Source organism: Notechis scutatus, chromosome 4 (genome assembly GCF_049901735.1).
Source record: "Notechis scutatus isolate UNSWTSFEM ecotype Mainland chromosome 4, rNotScu1.2, whole genome shotgun sequence".
Taxonomy (NCBI): Eukaryota; Metazoa; Chordata; class Lepidosauria; order Squamata; family Elapidae; genus Notechis; species Notechis scutatus.
This window is the reverse complement of record NC_142012.1, coordinates 112,114,334-112,122,101: the sequence shown is the minus strand read 5'-3', so window position 1 is coordinate 112,122,101 and position 7,768 is coordinate 112,114,334.

The following is a 7,768-nucleotide window of genomic DNA, read 5'->3' as shown; positions in this document are numbered from 1 at the left end:
ATCTAAGTACTAGAGCCCACTGTAACTACATAGCCAAAAAGGCATTAAGAGTTGTTAATCTAATCTTACGTAGCTTTTTCTCTGGTTATATTACACTAATAACTAGAGCATACAAAACATTTGCTAGACCAATACTTGAATACAGCTCATCAGTCTGGAACCCACATTACGTATCTGATATTAACACAGTTGAGAAAGTCCAGAAATATTTCACAAGAAGAGTTCTCCACTCCTCTACTCATTGCAGAATACCTTACGCTACCAGACTCGAAATTCTAGACCTAGAAAACTTAAAACTACACCGCCTTCGGTCTGATCTAAGTATAGTATGTAAAATCATACATTTCAATGTCCTTCCTGTCAGTGAATACTTCAGCTTCAACCATAACAATACAAGAGCAAACAATAGATACAAACTCAAGGTTAATCGCACCAAACTTGATTGCAGGAAATATGACTGCAGCAACAGAGTGGTCAATGTCTGGAATACTCTACCTGACTCTGTGGTTTCTTCCCCAAACCCCAAAAACTTTAACCTTAGACTTTCTACTATTGACCTCACCCCTTTCCTAAGAGGTCTGTAGGGGGCCTGCATAAGCGCACCAACGTGCCTACCGTCCCTGTCCTATTTTTTTATTTTATTTTTCTTATATGTATCCATGTAATCATAACTATGTTTTTACTTATACCTATTATCTTGTAATCAATTGACAAACCATATAAAATAAAAATAAAAAATAAAACAAAATTCCTCAAAGAAAAAGTCTAACATAAAACTAAAGTTGTTTTTTTGGGGTGGAAAGAAATCATTCTGGAAATTCTTGTGGGCGATGTGAGATACATGGTTAAAAACAGTACACCCTGTCATATCATGGAATATTTTATGCTTTTGCATCAGCTGTCAGCCAGATTTATTTAAGCGCTTCTGAAGCTATTAATGGTAAATCATCCCCAACACTTTTGGGAATGTTTTTCAAAAAGCATTGGAATTAATTTAACAAAAGTAAAGTGCACACATTTTACTTCAGCACATAAAAGTTCTACAGTTTGACTCATCTCCGCTTTATGTACTATCTAGTTAAAAGGAAACCTGGTGGGAATTACTTAACAAGCAAATAAATGGAAGTGTTAGCATGTTCTGGTTTCATTATATCTGATATTCAGTGCAGTTCAAAAAACAGCAGCCTCCAAACATTCCTTTGTAGCCCCAGAAGAATGGTGTTAAAAGTATTAGCTGTTTTGGGTATCTTTAGCTTTGCAGATGCTTAATGCAGCTCTTTCATCCCTTTAACTTCTAACCTTCCTTCCAAAATGAGTACTGAACCAACTTTAAACCAACCTTTAAATTATGCCCCTCAGCTTGCCACACAAAGCTGGCTGCATCCCTCTGACTAATGGAAATTGCACATCTTTGCAATTCAGTCCTAGAGGACTGCTTTTATTACAGTCACATTAGTAATGTGTTCCCTTTCTAAGCCAAGTTCTCTCAAAAAGGGCCTAGGAACAAATATTTAGATTCAATAGTACAAAATATATAACACCACCAGTTCTAGGGATGCAAAAATCTGGACAACCACAAGATGACAGGAAAGAGGTAGAAAGCCAAGGCTATCTCATGGTCATCCAGATTGGCAACCATGTTTATTCTTTTATCTTTGATCCATTCAAGTTGTTCTCATATTTTTCTCCAGCTGGCACTCTCTAAAAGTATTATTGAATGTATTATTTATTATCACTATATCTGACCATCAAAGTGGCTTACCACATTAAAAATATATGTTAAACTAAGACAGCATTAATACATTTTAAATACTGATAAAATAACAAATATTAAAATAACTTGGTTTACACTTCTTATCATTCCTAGAAGCTTTGCTCTCGTTTATTAAAACTGTGGAATTTGTAGTCCATGCTGGGCTTCATAGCCTGTTTCTTTGGTCCATTGGCTTCTTTTGTGTGCTTTTGTTCTAAAATGGAGATACTTATATGTGAACCCATTCAGACATAATTCACATTGTCATCCCTGGGTGTTGTCCCAAACCCTTTTCATCTGCATGACACATCTGTTTCTGCTGACCTTTACTGTAACTTTAACCAGAAGTAAAGAAAAATAACTATAATTTGGTCTAATTGTCAAAAGAAAATTATGTATTATTTATTTAAAGGGCAGATGCTACACAATTAATCTTGATCATGACCATCTGCAAGTGTATTCCAAATAAATTGTTAAAATATAACATATGGCATCACTGCTTTATTAATACATCTGCCCATGAACACTAATGGCTTATCACAGGTGTCAAACTTGCCACGTTCATGTTGCCGTCACGTGATGTTTTGCAACATTTTTTTCCATTTGCAAACCTGGGGGTGGGTGGTCCTGTGCATGACGCATCTGGCCTCAGGCCGTCAGTTTGACACCCCTGCTCTATATGGTCCTTGATCTTTGAACCAGTTGATTTACCAGAGAGATTTAATTTCCTGCTGCTACAACTGAAATGTAATATGCTTTCCCAAAATTAGGGTTATTTAGGGAATTGAAAACTGTTAGAAATTTGGTGACAGCAACCAATTACTTTTCCTGAAGTAGCAATACTTGTATCTTAGATTTATTGTTAACCATGGGAAACTTTTACTTCATTCGTTTCTAGTTGGGGCTTCAATCACCTTGCAAAGTATCAGAAAAAGATGCCCTCCAATTCCCTTCCATTAGCCAATGACTAGATTTTGCCGTAGATTTGAGTCCCACACTGGCATGAAAACTAGTATGGGAATTGTCATAAGTAATTACATGCTGTCACATACTACAGTGCAGTGGAAGTAACATTGGATTTTCCCCCCAAAGCCAATATGCTTGTATACCCCCCCCTTTTTTGTTCTTGCTTAAAAACATGTGTTCATCGACTACTTCTGGCATATCACATTTTTATGCATTGTAAATATCTGTCATTTTCCCTATAGTTCCTAGGGTTAATAAAATGAAGTTATTTGGCACCTTTCCAGATATATCATAATATAGAAATGATGTCATACTTAAAATGACAAGAACAAAGAAGGTAACCAAAGAAGTTTTCAAGGAAATGGAATGGCAGTAATGGTAATTTAGAATATTTTGGCACTGGTGGGTTCAATGAGACACACACATATACACACACGCACACACACATTATTATTTTTTTATTAAAGAAGCTTGTCCGCAGAGAAAAAACAATACAAATTTTGAGTTAAAGATAAGAGAAATTGGGAAAAGTATATTAAGTCATTAATTCTTTACACTGATTAGGCTATCAATCTTGTTGCCTGCCAGCAGTCTATGAGTGTATATATGTCTAATAAATAACAGGTAGTTCTGCTCCAGCTTTTAGTAGCTTTTACTCATCTTTATGAAGACTGTAGTGCCAGATCTTGCAGCAATTAATCTTTCTTTTTTTCAGTCAAGGAAGAAAAAGCTCAGAGCCCATTATTTATGGTCTGGTTCTGATCCTGGAGCTCTCCTGCAAAGATGTATTGCTTTATATGCCAGTGTTACTAAATGCTAAAGTGCAAATATACCTTAAAGAAATAGGAAACGGCATTACCTTCTTATACTAATCTCATAAATCTAGAGCCCACTGCAACTACATAGCCAAAAAGGCATTAAGAGTTGTTAACCTAATCCTACGTAGCTTTTTCTCTGGTAATATCACACTACTAACCAGAGCATACAAAACATTTGCTAGACCAATACTCGAATACAGTTCATCAGTCTGGAACCCACATTACATATCTGATATTAGCACAATTGAGAAAGTCCAGAAATATTTCACAAGAAGAGTTCTCCACTCTTCTACTCGTTGTAGAATACCTTATGCCACCAGACTTGAAATTCTAGAACTAGAAAACCTTGAATTACGCCGTCTTCGGTCTGATTTAAGCATGGTATATAAAATCATACATTGCAATGTCCTACCTGTCAATGAATACTTCAGCTTCAACCATAACAACACAAGAGCACACAATAGATACAAACTCAAGGTTAACCGCACCAAACTTGATTGCAGGAAATATGACTTCAGCAATAGAGTGGTCAATGTCTGGAATACTCTACCCGACTCTGTAGTTTCTTCCCCAAACCCCAAAAACTTTAACCTTAGACTGTCTACTATTGACCTCACCCCTTTCCTAAGAGGTCTGTAGGGGGCGTGCATAAGCGCACCAACGTGCCTACCGTCCCTGTCCTATTGTTTCTCTTATTCTTCTTTTATTTTTCTTATATGTACCCATTTCATGTATTCACAACTATGTATACACTTATACTTATTATCTTGTAAACAATTGGCAAATTAAATAAATAAATAAAAAGCTATAGTTTGACTAGAACCAGTAAGTTAAAAGGATTTCAGATATTTCCCCCCCTTCACAGCACTCCTCTGTGTAGAAAGTCAGCACCCACCCACTCTCTTAGAAAATGAAATATTTTGAGGAATATTAAAAAGGCAGGATAGAATATTTCCCTTAAAGAAGAAATGGGAAAAATCTTAAGAGAGACAAAAATCAGCTGGTCTCCCTACCCCAAGCAGAAACTGATGAGGCCAGTTTTTAGGAATGCAGATTTGGTAATCCATTCAGAAAGACTGGGTCAGACAGAGACTCCAGGTAAACAATACAATTAGGTAAGCGAAAGGTTGACAAGATTAGTTCAGACAAATATCTAGGATTTGCATTTCGTCTTTTGCCTATAGAGCCAGCCATGACCCCATAGGAATCTGACAATAGCCATTAGAATATTAAGACATGTTCTTCCACAGGAACAGGAATCTCAAATACAAAGCCCAAAGAAGGTATAAAACCCCACCCACTCTTAATTCCATTTTATCAGCTGTCCCAGAAACTGCACGCTGTGTGTGTGTTGGTTCTATTCACCAATAAACAAAATATTTTCAATCAGCCTCCATTTTATTCTCAGCTTGGACCTGGAGCTAGATATTTCTTCCAACACCTGCTATTTCTTAGGTAATTTGAGAGAAAAAGTGCTAAGTTAAAATAATTTGGTCATAGCATTCTATTTGGAATGCTATGCTTTCTCTGCTATTGCTACTCACACCCCAACATTATTTTTAATTGAGTGATTTGATGAGGACTTTGCCTTTTCTCCATTTAGTTCTATACATTAAGTTTAGCTGCAGATGCTGAAGCAGTGACTTGCATTGCCAAAGTATCATTGTATTACTGATAAGACTGAGACTTTCACACCTATAAACTACAAGATGTATTGTTCTTGTGTGCTGGAGCGTACTAGTGTACATTTTAGTTAATGTTTTAACAATTCAGTATTTACAGAAGTAGGTTCTTTGTAGCTTTCTATTGGGTATTATCATGCAGGTTTCAGTAATGACATAGGTTAAGACCTGTGAAGGGCATTACCAGACAAAGTGACCCAGCCTCTAAGATTACTAGTGCTTTTGAATTTCTTTTAAAGGAAGAGGATGCCAGCTGAGATTGCTCTGCGTATTTGTAGCATATGTTTTGAGGACAAAGGACATTAGAAGGCATTATAATAGCTATCATAGGTATTTGCCTGCAGAAATCTCTTCTCAGTGGTAGCAAGAAGATACTAAAACAGCCCACCCTTTGCTTCCATTGAATAGTCTGTATTAATTACTTATTTACATTTACTACAAGCTCAACTCCAATGAACTCCAATGAAAGTTAAATCAGGCAACCAAGACTAAAATGAGTTAATAAACAACAAATGCAGAATAGGGTCTTAGACATATAATAATAGTCAACCTGGAGCCAAATAAGTCAGCTGCCCAATACAGTATGGGCTGTTACAGGGAAGTTGGCCATATTTGATAGTGCTTTCTCACTACTTCCATAAGGGTATTGTGATTACCACTGACTGTAATGGTATTACTACCCTGTATTTCTAATAAAAAATTTTGGTTGGCATTTTATCACTTGTCTTATAAATCTATCTTCAGCTACTTTTCTCTGAATTATCAAATAGCGAAGGCTTTACTGTCTCAATATGGAGGAAAATGGACCTCACATTCAATACCTTTGTTTATTTTTGTCCACAGAGTATCAGTTGTTGGAGCTCAAGGCTTGGATATATTTATTTCCAGGCTCCTGTAATAACGTATTGGCAAATATTCACAAAATGTACCAGGTGCCTACAAAGACAGTCTGGTGTGTATACGATCATTGAACTGACTGTTAACATTGCCTGAATCTTGGTGAGCCTTTGGGAACATCTATAACTCTGAAATATTCCTGAATCTTGATTCATTTGAACACCAATCTCTTCTTTTACGGTATTCTTCTGCTGAGAAGTTAGAGAATGCAAATAACTATTAGCCTTTTCAAACTAATCATATGATATTATTTTTGTTATGCATTTCAAATTATAAGATCTTTTCCTTTAAATATTCAGGTTTAATTTCCCAGCACTTGAAATATTAAAATCTGACTGCATACAAAATAGAAACATTTTTACATTGAACAGCAACTCATGTTAGTAGGATAGTATTTTTTAGCAAAAGTGGGAAAACATAGAATAACTGTCATAATCATGCCTATTTTTGGCAGTAGACAAATTCATGTTTGCATGATTAGGCACTTTCATCATATCCTAAACAAACAGTAATATACATTATTAATGGATTGGTACTGTTAGTTAATGAAGCATCATAGTTTGGAAATTGCTGAGGATATAAGGAAGTTTACATTTGTGTCTGAAGATTGTGGAATTTCCTGACTCGGTGTATTGAAAACAAGAGATGATGTTGCAACCTCACAGCTAAATATAAGTGTCAGCTGCAAAAAACCAGGTCCACAAATAAAAGTCCAATTGAACTGCTTTAAGTTACATAAGGGTCAATGGAATTCAAGGGTGGGGGGGGGGGTTAGTCCACTTGTGGCTAAGTAGAGACTCTAAGCTGATCTTTTAACTCTGCTCCCATGTTCTGCCACTCCTTCTCCTATGTTGGAAGAAAAATCCATCTTGGTCAGTACGAGAGAAAGGCACTGGAAATAAAAATGGAGGCTGATTGGAAAGAAAGTTTATTGATGAGCAGAACCATAGCGTGAAGTTCTGGGACAACTGACAAATTAGCTTGATGACTGCAAGGATTTTTATACAGTTTATGGTGTTTTATAATTTTGAGGTTTGCTTTGTGTGCTTTTATTATTTGATTGGTTTTACTTCTTTCACAAAGGCTTGTGATGGATCTTAATTATCAGCTTTCTGTCCTAATTCTGTCAGGCATGTGTAATTGGATTTTATCCTGTTATCTATTGCCTCTAGCCTACCTTTCTTAATGGACCGGTATTGTTTCCACTTTTCTCATTGAATGTGGTTTAGATCAGTGGCCCCCAACCTTTTTTGTGCCACGGCCCGGTACCGGCATCACAAAATGATCCGCGGCCCGGTACCGGCATCAGCATGCATGACAAGGCAGGGCGAGTCGAGCGACCGGCCAGCCAGCCGTCCCCCGCTTCTCCCCGCCACCTTCAACTCCTCCTTTGTACCTTTTTTGTGCTTTCTCAATCTCCTCTGCCATTGGGACGGCTCTTCGTTCGAAGCCGCCCCCCCCCCCTTCGATGAAACTAAGCCGCGAGGATTCCTTCAGGACCCAAACGCCGCTTTCCAGGCGGAAAAGCTCACCCAGAAGCACTTTCTCGTCAAAAAAAGATGGCGGTGCCCAGCAAACCGGCGGCCCGGTAGAAAATGATCCACGGACCGGTACTGTTCCGGGGCCCGGTGGTTGGGGACCCCTGGTTTAGA